The sequence below is a fragment of the Apis laboriosa genome, unplaced genomic scaffold (assembly GCF_014066325.1).
Source record: "Apis laboriosa isolate Shangri-la unplaced genomic scaffold, ASM1406632v1 scaffold64_cov150, whole genome shotgun sequence".
Classification (NCBI taxonomy): Eukaryota; Metazoa; Arthropoda; class Insecta; order Hymenoptera; family Apidae; genus Apis; species Apis laboriosa.
Genome location: NW_025224011.1, coordinates 1891462 through 1910632, shown reverse-complemented (window position 1 = coordinate 1910632; position 19171 = coordinate 1891462). Strand labels below are relative to the sequence as shown.

Below are 19171 nucleotides of genomic sequence, written 5' to 3'. Positions count from 1 at the left end.
CCACGGGATTCCGTAGTAAATCAAACTCAAAATTACCATTCATTCCTCGTGGGAAACGAGTAATATTCAAACTACCTCGGAATCTTGTTAATCCAGATTTTCCTGTAACTAAAACTCTAGCATCTCGTTTAATCCCGTAAAGATTACAGAGTTTTATATAATCGATGCTGAAAAATAACATCAAAGTGAGAGGAGCTTTTTATCACACGCCGTGTATAAACTTGCAAACGTACGCACGATCGTTGGAAATAATAAATTCGTTTAATAAAATAAATAAATAATCCGCCAAGATGAATCTCGATTCACTTTTCACCTCGCGTAACTCAAACTACGTTAACGTTAAAAAAAGTATAAATCCAACTTACCGCAACATCGATAAACTTACTCGATTGTGTTTTCCGTCGAATCTCTCCAAACGAACAAACAAACGTATTCCACTTGGTTCTCTCATTCGCCAAAGGGACGTAATTGATAAGGGTTGTTGCGTGTCCCCGTGACGAAAACGCGTCGAAATGGCATCGATTGTCCACACGAGGCCACCTTCCGTATGGGAACCTAACGAGTTGCGTATTATTTATTTAACGGCCGGCAACAAACGGACCGTAATTTTTGTTTCGCCGGTGAAAGCGGCGAGGACGAGCCCCTCCAACGAGGGACGACGTACGTTGAAATTTTTATCGCGCCCGCCTGCCTCGACTTGCGAGAGACCGTGTCGCCGACTCCTTTTCAATCTGTACGTAGTCGAACGGCTACTGGAAGGGAAAAAAATATTTGGAAAAATCGTTCGCGGACGAGGAATGATTTAAATATTGGGTAAAGTCTGTTTAAAGAAGTGTACGCGCGAAAGACCAATCGTTTGAGAATTTATTTCCCTATGATATAATATTTCTTCCAGATAACGATAAGAATATGCTTTATCGATAAATGTATATTCCAAAATGAATTTTATAAGTATGCCTTATTACATTAGAATCATTCTTAATACCAAAAGAAAAATTTAAGGTTCAATATTCTTGTAATTTTATTTCTAACCTAAAATATCATATCTTATCGCATAGTTATCGAATTCTTTATATAAGATTACGTATCTCTATTATATTATCTCGTTTCGAAAATCAGGCTCCAATTTAATTTTTCTTCAATACTTCAAATTTCTTTACTAAAACTGAACAACATCTTTCCAATCTTACAATAAACTCAAAAACAGAAATATCGTATCGTATCACGTATTGCGAAATATTCTTCCATCGTTTCTCGAACCATCGTTCCTCCTCCACTCTGCAAAAAAGGAAAAAGAAAAAAAATTCACCTTTCGACTCGACCTTCCTCCAATTGAATTCGTCCAAGAACAAAGAACACCTCTGTTCCCCCTCCCCCGCTTTCGTGCGATATTAACGAGCTTTAATTTTCCCTCGGAAGAAAAAAACAGACGGAGCAAGAAATTTGAACGGAGGGCCCTGCCGCGAGGAAGAATCCCGCCAGGATCCCGCCTCTGGAACTCGCCTCTTTTTCGCCCTCGTTGTAAAAAGTTATCCGCTCCGGTCCATCCGGAGTTGCGGGCCCGCGGAAGTTCCGAACCGGAATCGCCCGATTACCGCAAAATGTATTAGGGTAATTAAGATGTCTGAGGCGCGTCAGAGGCGGGTTACGCGCGGAGGGGAGGACGTGAGGGAACGAAACCGCGGTTGCGGTTTAATTGAGTCAAAAGGAAAACGTTAGCCCGCCACTTTGTCGCGGCCGATGCGATTAAGAGCCATTCTCTCGCTGCTTTCTCCGCCCCAAGGCTGCATCTCTATTAATGTAATTGATTAGCCGGCTGGAAACCGAGACATCCGGCCTTTTTGTCAATCTTCGCGAAATTCATACTTCAGGAAAGGGGGATTGGATCCGTCGATATCCGATTTCCGTTCGTTTTTACGTTTTTTGGGGAGGGAAAGTGGAATTTTGTCCATCAACGAAATTTTTATGATACGTTACACTATAGAGTGTTTCAAGTTCGTTGGGAAGAGGTTAATATATAAATTTGATCGCACGTTATTACGAATGAAAGGGAACGATCTCGACTTGCTCTTCGACTGATTTATTTTTAAACGAAGTTCTGCAGGGAATCGGAAATTTTTCCAGATATTTCCAGATTTAATATCGAGAGAGCATTGTGAATTCGATCAAAGTGAATATATTAACAATTAGTAGTTAGTTAGTAACATCGTCACTGTGATATTATCTTTTTGCGAAATTTCGTAAGTTAATATATAAAAATTAATATCAATGATTGTATTATCTCGAATAATGTTCTAAAAATATTACGATCAACCTTCCTTTAATTCACTCGGTATTCTGAATTACATTGAGCGAAACCTAGAGCGAATACGAATTAAAGAAACGTCAACAAAAACACTGTAACGTAAACATTTGTATCGTACGAAGGCCGTGTAAATATATTAATCCCTCTACGTCGTAGGTTACTCTAACGCGTAATACGTATTTCAACGAAAATAATCAACGATCCCGAATATATATTTCCTTAACAATTTCAAATTTCCATGCAAAATTCTACATACCTCCCATTTTCCTCAAATAGCAAAGCGAAGAATTACATACGGAAGAATTGTCGCAATTTTTGCAGTATCTGCAGATAAAAAATATTTAAAATTCCAACTACAGACGTTAAAATAATACGTACAGAGAAAAGATGAATTTCCAAATACGTACCTGCTAATCCAGCAATATCGTGTCGTGTCGTCCACAGACTGTCTAATCGCAAAGAGGAACGGACTCGTCCGTGTCCTGAAAGCGCAGTATCCGCGATTAGCGGAGGAGGCTCGTTAACGAGGGGGCCGACAACCGTTCCCTGGCGAATCAATTAACAGGAGAACGTCGAATTGGCAACGCGCCTGGCAATTATCGCGTCCGGGCGCCCATTGTGCGTGTCTCGGCCGCGAGCCACCACGACAGACCGAAATTTTGCTTCCGCGGCTGTATCCAAGTTTGCGGCTTCCCCCTCCCTTAATTTATCGGTAGCGGTGGAGAGGGGCAGGCGAGCTCGTGGAAACGGGCAGGCAGCCTCGGTCGAAAAATCTAACGACCGCTCGAGAATGCTCGATTAAACGATGGCTTGGCGGATCGCGGCTGCGTGGTTAATGTCAGAGAGACGGTTTGGATCCTCCTCTTCTCGCCGCATTTAACAAGCAGTTTGTTTATGCAAGGCTTGACGCGAGAGTTTGTGCAATTAAATTAAGTTTAAAGCGCGGGTTCTTAGGTATTCCTCCTCAAGGATTCGCGATTTTTCTGTCGGTAGATTTGTTGTCAGAATGTCGACAGAAATATCGCCGCGAATGGAAACGTTTCTTCAATGCTTTAAATTCTTATCTTATTTTAGCGAGATTTTTAGAGGGGTTGCTAGAATCTTAAATATAATGTTCTATCTATATCTATATTATATATTATTCGTATCCAAAAAATCCATATTCTATTTGTTCAAATTCATCAATTAATTTATTTCTCGGCTCCAAAATAATAATCCTTGTGTAATTAAATATTTCTTATCTATCTCTCAAAGACGTTCCAATCTCGGCTGCTACAAACCGAATTCATCGATCTTCCGAAAACGGATATTTAAAAAAAATATCTTCTCGTCTAATCCATCGAATTTCCTCAATTTAAAAAAGAAAAAGAAAAAAAAAAACAGATCTAAATCCCCATTTCAACTCAATAACACGAATCGTGGATAGTACTTTGCACGACGAAGTTAAAACGCGTTTAACCGTGGCATTATATCCCGGGGTGGCGAGTAAATGAAAAAGTTAACGCGATAATTGGAATCCAGGGTCCAGACGACGACTGGAGGTGGAATTGCATCGTCCGGCCCGGATCGAATTAAACAAACGTTCGTGGAAATCGCGGCGACCCGGGCCTGGAAGAAACTTTTGTTTTTCGAGGCGATAGTTTCGCGGCTACCCAGGCGCGGCTCGTCGACTATTTTAACGAGGACCAGCCTTATAAATCTCGTTGGCGAGAACTTCTCGTTAGCCGGAACAAATTGCGGGCTAACTAACCGGGGGCACGCGGATCCGCGGCTATTTCCTTCGCGAATCCTCCAGGACGAGGAGGATCGAAGCAATTTGAATTCTCCGCGTTCCCTCCACGTTTCCTTCACGTTTTCTTTATCCATATTTCTTTTTTTAGAATTGGACGAATTATGGACAAAGTTTTGATGCATCGAAAGGGAAATTTCATGCGAGTTTTTTATTCTTTTGCGATTGTAACGAATAATAATAATAATAATAATAATATGGGTGTACATTGTTACATTGATTTTCTCTTTTTGACAGTTTTTAAGTAGAACGAGTGAAATTGTTACGAAAGAGACTACGATTTGTAACTTTTTGTTTGCTATTCATTTTTCACACACTAATGAAACTAACTATTTATACGTTCTTGTTGCTTTTAGAGACGTCTTGGAAACTCGTTTGACTTCGCCGAGAGAGAAGAAAGAATTCACGTATCTTACTTTCACTGTTCTATTATATGTACATTATTTTATTGTTATTATTTTTAAAAAGAATTGGTATTAAACTAGAAAAAGAGAAACGTTAAAAAAAATCGAGTTTCATAAGGTAAACAATAATGGAGTGACTTTTTGGGGAGGGAGTGGAGAAAAAAGCCCGAGCGGTGTTATAAAGTTTAACTTAATTTATATTATTTTATCGTATTTTCGTTCCAACCAACACGATTTCACCAGTGTTTTCCGCTGGCCTATATTTCGCGTTTGAGTAAAGCTCGCGATACCTACAATGGAAATGAAATTTAACGCCATTGAACGGTTCGACTGAAATTTCAACCGCGATCACCGATGTGCCGTCTGTTAATTTCAATTATAAATAACGGATAATGGCGCGTTCGCCGTGTCGAAAAATTTAAGAAAAAATTCCCGTGTGAAATCGCTCACGCTTCGGGCTACAAATAGATTAAATATAAATATTATTTAAAATTTACTTTGTCACTCATATATATATACCGAACGATATATCGTTTAAGAGTCGATTAAACCGATTATGGAAATCGAACTGAACGAAACCATTGATTGAAATATCCTTTCCAATGCAACGCGTATATATGTACAAAACGATCGAAAAAAAAAAAAAAATATAGAAAAATATTATTCGCGCCAAATTTCTACCCCTACCCCCTATATTTCATAACCCTCATAACCCTCGTCTCAAATTTTAAAATAATCACCCTCGGAATCAACGTAACGCAAACCCACCTCCACGCCTCCTTAACAAACCCTTCCTTGATCAAACCCCCCCTTCCCATTCTCGAGGTGGGCCAATAAGCACAAGCCCTAAACCGGAAATGGGGGACACGCGCGATTAATCGACGCGCGTCCATGAGAGCGTAACCTTGGCTGTGCCGATGGCCATAAATAATCGGTCAGCGTGTCGCCTGATAAACCGATTCGCAGCGATAACCCTCTTCCCCCGCCAGTAGTTTAGGGTGTCGCGTTGGATCTCAGCTTTCGCTGAGATGAGCCGAGTTTAACGAGCGAGAGACGATCCAGACAAATTTTCGCGCGCTGGAGCGGGAGAGGAAAGGGAAGGGGAGGGGAGGGGAGGAGGAGTAGGAGTAGAAAATGTCTGACACCGGGGCGGCGAACTGACAGCGGGGCCAATTAATAATAACGAGAGGACGTTTCGGGATTACGAGGAAATTATCGCTTTTAACCGTGCCGTGCACGGCCGAACATATCATCACGGTCCCATTAATCCGTATCCCCCCATTCCTCCTCCGGTCCATTGCAATTTCGTATGGTCGACACGAGGGCTCGAGGACCCCTCCATCCAGAAACTGGCTTGATTTAATTAGACAAATCGGTCTGTCTCTGCCGAAATCGGCTCGCTTTTCGAGCCAATGGGGGAGAGGGAGAGGAAGAGAGTTTGGAAACTGTTTCCTCGATGAAGTTTTGCGGAATCGCGAGTGATGAAGTGCGATGAGAGGTTGGTTAGCCAGGTTGGGAGGAGAGGGGAGGGGGGGGGTTGATTTTGGCCAAGCGTTAATTTGAAAGCGGCGATATCGATTGCGGGGGGAGGTTTGGAATTTAGGAGAAATATTTAGGAGGGTTGGATAATGTTAAGCGGAGAAAAGAGGATGGAGGGGAGGTAGAGAGTGTAAAAAAAAAAAAAAGGAGAAAGATTCGAATGTTATGTACGTTTATCGCTTCTACAATATTATATTTCTATCGTAAACGCAAAAATTGAAATTTAAAAAAATTGATTACTTAATATTTTTATATCCTCGATATATTTATTTTAAATGAACAAGCGAGAAAAATAACGTGTTTGAAACAATATTTCTTAATATTTCCAATCTCGCGAATCCTCATTACGAGAAAGAAAACACGCCTAAAAAAAAAAAAAAAAAAAGAAAAAAAGAAAATCTGCAAAAACATCCACCCGAAAAAAAAAATATGCCCCGTATAACAAACTTCAAACAACTTGTTATAAGCTCAAATATTATTCTTCCCTATCTTCGAAACAGGTGAATAACAAACTAATAACCCTTCATAACAAACCGACCATTCTCAACGTTTCAGCTTCTTCCCTTTCCTTCTTCCCTCCCTCCCCATAAAAACCAAGAGGGACGAGATTTCGAGAAAACACTTTCTCCCCCGTCCGATAAAAATCTCGAAAAACACCGATATGATTCGAGAAAAAGGGGGAGGGGGAGGAGAGGGGAAATCGTTGGACGATTTTCACGGTGCGGTAACCAGCCAATGGCCGTCCTCGACATTTCACAAGAGGGGGAGGGGTGGGTTTGGGGGTCGCGATTTCGTCGCGGCGCATCCATTTCGGCTTTTATTTGCGAACGCGGCAGAAACAAACGAACGAGCGCCGGGGCTAGGTGAATAATTAGTGCGCAGAAAATGAAAGTCGTCCGGCGATATTTGCTGCAGGCCTGATCACCACCCTCCGACCTTCCTCGCCCTCTCTTTTTCCCACCTTCTCGTACCCTCTCTTTCTCTCCCTCTCTCTTTGCACCACGCGCGCTCGCGAGCACACAATTTCGGCTTTATCGCAATTTCATTGGCCCCTTTTCATTGGCGGAGCGTGAATAATCTGGTTAAACGACGAGCGGTAGGCTGCGATCGATCGATCCAGAGATTCGACCGTCGATTCGGTCCGATACCTCGAATCCCTGTACCTACCTGAAGGGGAGGGGAGGGTTTCGTCCTCTCTTTCTCCGATTTTCGGACCGTGTTCATCGTATCCAGGTCCGGAATTCCTACCGTATTGCGTATTAGGCGATCGTTCGGTTTTGTAATCGCGTGAACACGCGAGCCTTCCTAATCAAGTGAAACGATAATGAAACTATCTCGATAACGCGGGCCATCGCATCGCGTCCATTCGCGCGGGAGGAATATTCCTTTTTTTTTTTTTTTTTTTTTTTTTGCCCGATGATTCTACAGGGAATGTGTATTCTCCGTTTCGGAAAATTTGTATTTGGACGTTTTCGTTTTGAAATTTTATATTCGAATCGACGAAATTGTTGAAACATATTTGGTAAATTTGATTTGATTAATTTTTGTTTCCATGGGATATTTCTTTCGAAGCAAACTTGAGGAGAGTTTTAAAATAATTGCACGTTCAGATTTTCCGAAAAGATTTCTAGAATATATTTTTTTAATTTTTCATCTTTGATACTTTCGACTTTGATACTTAATCGTTATTATGCATTTTTTCGCGAATTTGATTACGTGTTAAAAGTTTACAATGGAGGAAGTTAACAATGACAAGAAGATACAGGTCGACTCGAAGATAAAAAGTTTATTTTCTACCCTGGATTGTAACCGGATCTTTAATCACGTTATCCCGTCTCCGGGAACAGAAGAAGCATCCCGTGATGGATAGTTTACTTTTCTTCCTTTTCCCTCCACTATCGACAAAATCTCCTTAAAGATTCCCCTGCTCACCGTATGTGAAACGAAATTTTATAACGAATATTTCATGCAAAAATTTCCTCTAGAATATATATATATAATCAATTTGGACAGAATAATAAAACCAGAAAAAAAAAATACTCCATCTATTTTAAATGAATTTAAACCGATCTTTCATTCTTTCATTTTAACTTTTCAACGAATTTTTTGAAAATTTTCGCTGCCAAAAAGAACCATCCCTATTTTAAACAACACATCTATCTTTTATTAGAGAGAAAAAAAAGAAACCAGAAATCCCTCCCTCCCCGTAATTTACGATTCGATAACGAAAATTTTCACGCGACACCCGCGTGAAACAGCGGGGTATAATAAAGCATTACGCGGTAACACCCCGGCGGAATTCTTTTCACAGGTCCGGTTAACAATGTGCGCAATAATCGATACAACGAACACGTTCTAAACAGCCGCTTTCACGTCCCGAGACTTTGTTTCGCGAAAACAAAGGAGACACGTTTCCCTTTCACTGTCACGACTGTTTAATTCATCTCTACCAGTAACATTTACCGATCTCTAATTGAAATCGGCAGTTTTCGAGCGTTTCATGCGCTACGGTTCACACAATGGAGGGTTGCGTAATTCAGCTTACAGCGAAAAAACATGGCGATTGTACACGAGGAATACATCCACTTGCTAAGGTTTCTAAGGATCATCTCGTTCACATTGTCACGCATCATCGATCACGCTTTGCTTTAATGATTCGTAAACGAGAAAAATTTACGTGTTCTCTCTCGTGAGACATAGTCAAAAGCGGTTTTCTATATACTTTGTTCTTTTTTTAATTTCTCTCTTTTTTTTTTTTTTGCGACGAAAGAAATTATCGTAATGATCGATATATATTTTATTTCTTCCCATTTTTGAAACAATATTTTTCAATCGATCTATAATTTTTCCTACTTACTTGTTTCCCGAGAGAAAATTTTATGAAGAATTCGTATAAAACGCGATACTTGAAAATTCACTGTGTTTTTTTTATCAATATTTTTCGATGATTGATGATTGAAGAGGATCGATAAAATTAAAGTTTCAATTATTACAAGTGAAGGACAACGAGAGAGACAGAAAGTTTCTAGTCGGATCTAAAATTTATTAATTATCCCGTTGATTAAACTTTCTTCCTCTTTGCATAATTATCAGAATAAATAAATGGAGTGAATGCATAAATAACTATAAACGCGTTTTAAGTATGTTTTAATCTATCCACTGGGAGAAAGGAATTCACTCGTTTACCAAGGATGTTAATACCTTGGATGTAATAATTTCTCGCCCGGGATTTCCTTGTTTATTACGCCATTTACATTTACATTACAAAAAATGTATTATATTATATTTCCAGGAATTAAAACAGATTTAAACTGAAACCGTTTCGCTTTGTTTAATTTTTAATCCCCCCCGTTGCTAAAGGAGTTTCTCGTTAGAGGGCTCACCCAGTTAACCCAGATTTGATTTTAAAATGACAAAAAAGAAAAAAAAAGGAAAAAAGAGAAATATATTCTGAAAACATTATTATATTTAAAAAGATCATCAACAATCCCTTAATTGATCTCTTTTATCTCAAATATCGAACGATTTCCTCTTTTAAATGGAATTGAAATCTAAAATTAATCAATAAACAATAAATTTCTTTACAAAATTATCCACCAAAAAGAAAAAAAATCTATCACTTTATATCTCAAAGAATTATAAAATACGCATTAGTGGAAGTAAATGCAGAATAATAGATCTCAATTCTTGTTCGCGTGATCGAGGGAACGATGTCCTCGGCTAAGAAATCACTCACGTTTCATGTAAACGTTCCATCTATCACGTAATCGAACGAAGAACGAGGCATCCTCGTGATATACGCGTTGACAAGTACAAAACCGATTGGATAAAGACGGGAGAGCACCATGCCTCGAAAACCAATTCCTGTCCCAATGTGTTTGGAAGGCATTCGTGGTCGAGGAAAACCGCAACGTGAATGAACGCGGTCGCACGTAACACCGGTGGAAAAACAAGGCTGACCAGCAAAAAAAAAAAAAAAAAAAAAAAAAAAAAAAAAAAAGAAAAAAGAAAAACACGATTTACTACGATCAAATTGTTAACTCTTGCATTGTTCCCCGCTGTGCAGGAGAAATCGAGCAACGAGAAGTAACCATTTTCTACTCGAAGAATGGTACACGATTATTCGATTTTACGCTGGTTTTAAGAGCAATTGATCGAGCTTGAAATTATATGAATTGCATAAGTTCGATCCTTATCTAATCTCAAAGATCACGTACCATTGTCGCGAAATTTTATCGCAAGCAAATGTCGATTCAAAAGTTGAATACCTTTTTCTCTTCTTTATCTCAAAATAATAAAACATCAATTTAAATAATTAATTGAAATTATACGAATTGAATATCGCGAAAAAGATTAAATTTACCTCTTTTTGAATACCTCTTTATCCCAAAATAATAAAACATCGAGTTAAAAATAATTACTTTCATCTATATTCTCTTTTTTTCCCCCCGGTATGCAATTCTAATAATACCAATCTTGAGTGATAATATTACAAATATACACCTTATCATCTAACCTTACCGCACGGGAACAAAATCACAGTGTCGAGAAAAAATTCATCCTTCAAAAATGATCGTCCAACTTACCTGAAACAAGAGAAAACAATCCAAATTAGAATCAAATTACAAACTCGTTCCTCCCCCTTCCCTCTTCATAAACAAAAAAAAAAAAAAGAGAGAAAACGATTGGAAAAAATTGATCCGAATGCAGGGGGGAGGGAGGGGAAGCATCGTCCATTCACCGTTCAGCAAAGAAGGCATTCGTCATCGTGAAGACGAGCGTTCATAGCCCGCGGTGTCAAAACGAGCCTCCGCCTCGGTTCCGCGCAGAAGAACAAGCCCCATTTGCGCTGGTCCCGGCGCGGAGCCACGCGGGGCTTAATTAAGCGGAGCGAGCCGATGAAGACACGCTCGTACATCCGTTATCTTTTCCACTCCTCCTACCTACACACACACACAGAGACACAGAAATACAGACACGTATACACGCACAGGCCCGGCTACAACTCGCCTATTGTTCCGAAAGGGGTTAAACGCGTCATTATCATTATTCATAAACGACGGCCAGGCCTTGGGTTCGCGGATCAGCGCCACGGAAATCCTAAGGAGGGCTCTCGAGGTCGGATGAAAATGGTGAACGGTGAATAGGCGAAACTTGGAGGTCGCGTGTCGGCGGCTCCGAGTATCGAGGCGGGAGTATCGTGTTGAAAGGATTGAAATATCACTGAGCGTTTCGCTGCTCGGTGTTTTACGAGGAGATTTGGCCGTACGAAAGGGGAGGATCCCGTCGGCTCGGTGGGATGGTGGATCTGGATACGATTTGCCCGTATCGATTTTATTTCGAAAGTTTATTATCCGTTACGTGTTTGTTATTCGTTCCATGGAGGGGAATAGAGATCCGATTTTTACCGGGACGTTATTTTATTTTCTTTCGAACACGATATTCTCGAGAGCGGAGAAATTTTTGTTTAAATCGTTAAATCCTCGTTTATTTAAAGGAAAAAAAAAAAAAAAAGAAAGAGAGAGATTTGAAGAATCTTAAATTTCCGGCTGTCTCTCTTTTCTTTTTCTTTTTATCTCGTTGAATATTTCCTTAACCCGGATCATCAAAAATCATTTCGAGAATTTTTGCCAATTTCCCAACAACAATTATCGTCTCCCCTCTCAAAATTTTGTTTGAAAAGTTGGCGAAGGAATCGAAGCTCGAAAAACGCCACTCGAGAATCGATCCCAGGGCGAATCGTCAGATTCTTCCCCTGTGATTCGTGCACAGAATCCGGCCGGGCGTGCAATTAAAATTCATTTATCGACCGGCCATTACAACCGCGCGATCCTTTATTTTTATTCGCGTCTGAAGGGGCTCGTTACACCGACCTAACCAGTGCCAATTAATCACGAACGTTTTAACGATCCGCCGCCGTGGCATCGAATCGATCCTCGGACACGATATCCACCGTTTTAATAATCGTCACCGAATTTTTCTCCAACTCCCCCCTCCTCGACGCGAAATAGGATTGGGACGCCGGCACGCGTGGATAATTGTCCGTCGAAGCTCGTTCCACGGGTAATCGATGCCTTTCATATCGTAAACACGTTCCAGCGGCCACGAAACGCTTTGTATGCGAGAGATCGCGGATGTAACGATAGACGCGTCACGTCGCGGGGATTACGCGGGAAAATTTGAACCTGGAACCGCGGACGGTTTCGACTGCGGATTTTGGCGATAACGTTGAATGTTTGCGCTGTTACTTTTTTTTTTTTGAGATATGAGGAAGGGGGAGGGATTTTTGATCACGTCAGGGAATGGTTCTTTAAGATTTCTGATAAAGTAAAGATGATTATTAACTACGTTATTTACGAAGGATATTTTGCAGATAATTTTTCAAATATTGTACGAGAAATAATTATTATAAAACAATAAAAAAAAGAGAATCCACGAAAGAAGTAACAATTAAAAAAATCATAAATATCTATACGAATGCGTTAAATATAAATGTTGTATTAAATTTTAATAATAAAATAGCCTCTGTTTGCAAAAGCGAAAATATGTATAAACATTTTTTATTCCAATTTTGTGGTGAACACGTTGTTATCGGAATAAATTTTTACGTAATTTATTAGCCCTGTGTTTGGAAAACAGATACAAAAAAACAAATACAAATATTTCTCTCATCGATTCTGGCGGACATTCGATTTCCATAAATAAATTTTATTTTAATAATACATATTTCGAGGAGAGAGAGAGAGAGAGAGAGAGAGAGAGAGAAAGAGAAAGAGAGAAAAAAAACCAAATCTTTGTGGCCTCGATTTTGATAAACATCACGTATATAAATATTTTTCCATTCGCATTTTTCCTTCACGCGATAAATTTCTACGCGTGACTCGATACTTGTTCAAAAAAGAAAAAAGAAAAAAAAATGCAAATTCCGTCTCTCTCCTTCTTAATTTTTGAACGAAACGTTTCGTACCTTCGTTCAATAATAGATTTTAATTAAATGATAATTTATAACTGATACGAGCACATCGAAAAGATAGAGGAGAAGCGTGGAAAGCCCCGAGTGGGGCTGACTCTGCAGCGACATTAATTATCTAATTATATCTCTCAGAAGAGGGGCGAGGGGTGCACGTTTCGCGGAGCGTTGTTGCGCGGGTGTGTTACGGCCGCCTGTTGTTTTGACGGGCCATATATTTTTCGGCTCTTTCGGGAACGTGGCCAAGTGTTTAGAAACTTCTAAGTATAGCCTTCCACCTCCGCGTTTCTGTATATTCGTGAGCCCGTGGCGAAGATGAAGTATCCCAGAGAAGAGAGTGTCGCCCGTTTCGGTAGATAAGTTAACCGGCACCCGATGCCACCCGTTTTGACGGTGCATGCAAATGAGATCGTTCCCTGCCGTTTCTTTTCTCTCCCTTCCATTTCCCTTCCTTTCTTCTTCTTTTTTTTTTTTTTCCTCCAAAGAATTAAATTTCTCTCGTTCGATTCATTCTCTTTTAAGGAATAATAATATTTGTCGTTGAAAATTGTTGTTTCCATTTCTTCGTGGAAGAATTAAACAGAATTCTTGTTGGATTTCTTTTTCGTTGAAGAAAAGAAAAATAAAGTCTCTTCTTACGAAAGAAAATTTTATCAACAACAATCGAATTGTTATTTCCCGAAATTCTTTATTTAGAATTCGTTTAGTTAAAGAGTTTCTGGGAAATATTTTGCCAACGATCGTATAATGAAATTTAATTTAACTTCTATTGTTATATATTTTTCTTCTTCTTCTTCTTCTTCTTCTACGAATTAAGGATAAAAATTAAGAACCTGAAGAAGAAAGGATCGTATCCTTGACTTCTTATCCGGATAAATTGGACGAAAGAAATTTAAGATTGATATTGGCCGTGGAGAAGTGAGGAGGGGGGAGGATGAGCACAATGAACAGCGTAATGTAGTGGCACGTGCAAATCTTTGGGTTTATTTGATTACGAAGTTTGCGCTTCGCAGAGAGGGTTTGACTATGGAAGCCTCGATGTTGACTGTCTCACTTGTAAATTACGACACTGTTTGCCTCCTTTTGCGCTACTTGCACCCGGGGACACGGGAAATTTCGAATGCAATGAAACGACAATGTTTAAGTTGCAAACAGTGTCATCCATCCAGTCGCAGTTCGTTCGACACGAGACGGGGTGGAACGAACGGCTGCTGCCAATTTACCTTGTCGAGGGAAAATATGAATTGGCGACAAGTTGCGAGTTTCTTGTTACGAGTCGAGAATACGACGAAAGTCGAGCAGTGAATTAATTTTATTTCCTCACGAGAATTAATTATTCCTCGACTCTCCTATATTCGACGTGATTCTTATTTCATTGTAATAATCATCTCTCGTTTCATATTTTAGAGATAAGATTTGCGAAATAACGATGAAAATTTACAGAAATGAATAATCGACGAATATAAATCTAAAAATCTATAATCTATAAATTTCGATTAAATGTAATAAGGCTTTCAAAACTTTTTAAACCGGTTTCAATTTCTAATTTTTACAACTTATTCTCCAAATAAATTCTCTTCTAAAGAGACTAAAAGAGAATCCAAACTAACTAAAACGAACAAATCCACCATTTTAAAAACTCTCCCTTCCAAGCAAAAAAAAAAAAAAAAATATAACAAAATAAGAAGAAACTCGACCGTGATTAAGACTAACCAAAGGATCGAAAGAAGACGAAAACACACCACCTTTGCACAAAGAAAGTGAGGTTCGCGTGTCCAGTTTCACGAATACTTGGGTAACGCGAAATATCATAAAGCGAAGAGGAAACGGGGCTGGGGCTATTAAAATTCCAGGCGTTCGAGTAGGCCTTGCCCAGCTATAGGATAAGGCGGCGAATTTATCGACAGAAGTTAATTAAATTGGCGAAACCTCTCCCTCTCTCCCTCTCTCTTCCTCTCACCCTCGATGGCGACCAGCAGCAGCCACTCTCGCGTGTTATACGCCCGCATAGATCCGGCGTAATTGCGATGCTTAAGGGCTATCCTCGTCGGGCACTCCATGAAGCTATCACAGGAGGCGCTAATTCGCCGATTAATTCGAATCGTCAGTCGTAAGGCCGGGATTTCGTTCCACTGTTAACTGGTAATTAGGCGGCCTGATTGCGGCCTCGCCTATAATCTATCGACTTTTCCTTCTGCTTTCCACCGTTTATGCCGTCTTCGACGCCTCGCCCCCCTCTGTAATCGCCTGTTCGTGATCGCACAGGCGAGGGGGGGATCGCGTTTATGGGATACGAATAAAGACGTCGTTATGCGATGGCGATCTGTGGAATCGTAGAGTTCTGATTTAATCTGTATCTATTCCTTTGGTCGGATACATTGATTAATGGCGAGGTGAGGATTTATATATAGTTTGGATTATATTTTAAAAATATTGAAGCTGTATTAAAATAAGGCGAAAGGGAGATATTGTTTTAATAATCCATTCTATATAATAATTCTTAAAATATGGGATTTCAATTTTATAATAATACTATTGTCTATTAAAAATTCACATCTCGATCTACATTTGAAAGAAGGAAACTTTCTATATGGAAAAAACATTCATTAATTTTCAACGCAGTGTACGGAAGCCAATCTCAAAAAGCGATGAGAATCTCGGAAGATCCTTTCCCGTTTAAATATATTCATAACGCGTGACAACATGTCGGCATCACGAATGGAAACATCCTTATCACGATATTTTTAGAAAATAATTCTATTTCCCTCGAAAGAAAATACAAAATTAAAACGATTGCACTTAGGTTAAAATATAATATGCAATAATTTTAATTTTAATTTTCTCCATATATATATATATAAAAATATGTATCCATAAAAATGATAAATCGAGCATTATTATTCGATTCCAAAAGAAAAAGAAAAAAAAGGAAAAAAAATACGAATGATAAAAGTTTTCGTTTAATATTTTTTGCACGGTATAAGGAACGAGTTATGAGGGAAAGAAAGAGAATTCCGGTTTGATTTACGCCGTCGCGAGGGAGGAAACGCTGATAGAGGCGTACACGTGGCTGCGCCACTGTCAAAAACCGCATAGAAATAGGGAAATTTTTGCACTCTTATTCCACCGTGAACTTTACGAGTCTATTCGACTTTCGTCGTCGGATACGTCTTCCTATCTGAATGTCTCGCGGCCGTATCGCGGTTAAAAGTGACACGGATAAATGTGCATAGCCTGGCGCATCCGGATTTCGTATTTTCGAAACTGGAACAGACAATTGTGCACGATGCGAGCCGCGATGAAATCGTTTCTCGATTCGGAACGGGGGAGAAAGAATGGGGACTTGGAAGGAGTTTGAGAAGAGAAGGAGGGAGTAAAAAAAGGTGAAAGGAATGGGGGAGTTGTGTTGAATGAAAAAGTTGGAATCGTGGAATTTGTTTGGGGGGAACGTTTAAAAGATATTATAATGATTTGAAAAGGTTATAGAGGGAAGGTGAAAATCTTGATGTTTGATAGAAATTTTGCGAAAATATTGGAAAGGAAATTATATACCGTATATTTTTATGCACCGTATTTTTATATTTTTATATATGTATTTTATACCGATATTAATACTTCGACTTGATATTAAAAACTTCTCCAAGGCGCAAAAATTCCAAGCATTTCAATATTCGGGGAACTAGGTCAGAAACACAATACGCCTTTCAAACTATAAAAATCAATCGTCGAAATACGTCTAAATACTTTCGAACAATTTCAAAGAGTTTCGAGAAATCCCCCTTCTCCATCGTAAAATCGATCATTTCCAGAAAGCATCGATCACGAGAGTTTGAAAGAGTTCACTTCGCTATCGCGATAAGAAGTTGAAACTACAGTGCAATAACGTATCAATCCTTCTTTTCGAAATGAACAAACAATCCCTACTAGATCCACATCACTGTCATTCCACGCATATAAAGCAAGAACTCTCATCCTTGCCCCCTCCCATTTCTTATCAGATTTCCAGATTTTAGAAAATCTGAAAAAATCCTATGCGAATTAATCTAATTTAGCCTGAAGTAATTTGAATTTTAATTTTCTAGATAAAAAAGAAAATAAAATGAAATAAAAGATTTTGGAAAATCTAGGAACAATCGATAATCGATAAAAGTAAAAATTCAAGAAGAAAGTTTGAAAACGTAACGTAAAGAGGGAAGATCCTCGAATGTCGCGATGACGACAGGTGCCGGAATTTCGATCACGGGTCGATAGATCCCCGGTACACGATCCCTGAGCCGCGTAAAGAGGCGCAAAGGGCGTCGTAATCGCGTTTGTTTGTAATTCTAAGCCCCGAAGCCCCTACACGATACCACACGCGGTTGCTTCGATCGGGCGCGACCTGCACTACACCGTGTCCTCCTCGTGCTTCGCCCGCAAAATCGACTCTAGAGCTCGTCTCTCGTAGCGTGACACCCTCCACTGTTCTCAAAATATTTGGCCAACGCGTAAAGCGGCGAAAGAAAAACGGTGTTGTACCGTGTATCCGCAAACATTGTCCTTTCTCAGCCCTCTTTCCAGGGATTTTCCAGCTTCTTTCACAGCGAAACGTTCCTCTCTGGGTGTCTTTAAAGGAGGAGATGAGCCTGGGAGAATTAGGGAGAGGGAGGGGAGAGGTGGATGTTGTTTAAGAAAGATGTTGTTCGCGTGGAAGAAAGGATAATAATCGAAGAATAATAATAATCGTGGCCTTCGTCGAATTGGAAAATTGTTCGTTTGATTCTTCGAATTCTTTCTCGTATATGATAATTGCTCGCTTCTTTTTTGGAAAAAAATTTTCCATCCATCGAGGTAAATCTTTCTTCCCACGACAACAGGAGAGGATGAAAATTCCATTTAAACGAAAAGGGAATCGCGTTCGACAAGCTTCTTTATCGCGGTGGCTTAAATTGCAGCGACAGTCGAACTGGGGAAACCCTACGAGGGCAGAAGCACCCCATGTTTCGTTTTATCTTACACTAAGCCGTCTTATGCGGTTTACGGGATGAAACGAAACATATCCACCTGCCTCCACGATATTATCCGTATCTCTCGTAATCATTTTATCACTTGTAAACCTCGCCTCTGATTGCAAACGATTATCCGAAAAACGCCGTTGTCGTTATCATTAATTTAACAGAGGGGTTGGAAACAGGGGGTGCAAACTTCGAAATGTATCGTATTTTCTTTCAGTTTTTCTTTTTTCTTTTTTTTTTCCCCCCCCCTTCTATTCTCATTTTAAACCGCGTTTAAAGCTAATCAGTCTACGTAATTGCAATTACTGGAAGGGAGAAGAACGATTTCCGTCACGCGAGTGCGGTTATATTCTTCGTGATGTTCTACAGTTACTGAATCGCGATCGTTCGTGTTTCGAACTTTTAGAAAAGAAAATAGAACGAATCGCTGTACGAGAATACGTTACGTTATTTCTATTCTGGTATATAATGATTTTGGAACGTTTTTAACGAGTGAAATATTTGCACGCTATTTCAGTGATCGCATGCTTATTAAGTCTCGAGTATCGAGAATTTCGCGAATGTAAAATGTAAGATGTAAATAAAGAAATATTCCTTTCGAAAAAAAAAAAAAGAATATAAGCTAAGTAGTTCTTTAAATTAATTTAAACAATATCCGTGAATATTATAAAAATCCTAACAGAAGAAGAATCTGTTCTCGATATCTAATCTCCTATTTATAAACAAAGTAAAACTATTCCAAGAAAAACAAAACTCTACTCTACTTCTACCTACTAGAAAATAAAAATTTCCAATTCAAAATCGCGATCAAAAATTTAGTATCCTAAGTGTAGTAACCTTGATAACAATTTCAATCTCATCCTCGTTTTCACGAACGACGCTCAACTCGAAATTCGAAAAAAAAAGAAAATCCAATCCCGAGAAAATTCAAAAATTATCTCGCGCGGAGAGATTTTAGATTAAAATCACGATTTGGATGGTGAATGCCGCCATGCATCTGGTTCGACATTATCGCTGAAACGTGGTCCACGTATTCGGGAACAAGCCATGCCCATCGAAAAATAATTGATCGCGCGTTAATTGCGGCCTGTCGGGCCGCGTAACGCCGCGCCACGAATTATATGTAAATAACAAATGACCCTCGGCCACCCTCCACGGGGATGATAAACGCGG

The 19171-nt window shown here is 39.5% G+C and overlaps 1 protein-coding gene and 1 long non-coding RNA gene across 4 annotated transcripts in view; both read right to left on the bottom strand.

Moving 5' to 3' along the window:
- The window catches only part of LOC122718568 (protein slit), a 475302-nt gene that overhangs the window by 309743 nt on the left and 146388 nt on the right, over positions 1 to 19171 (bottom strand). The window lies entirely within an intron of this gene.
- On the bottom strand, positions 1245 to 2874 carry LOC122718570. Its single transcript, XR_006347414.1, has 3 exons — positions 2713 to 2874; positions 2562 to 2629; positions 1245 to 1278 (listed from the first exon to the last, which is right to left on the bottom strand). It is a non-coding gene; the product is annotated as an uncharacterized LOC122718570 (long non-coding RNA).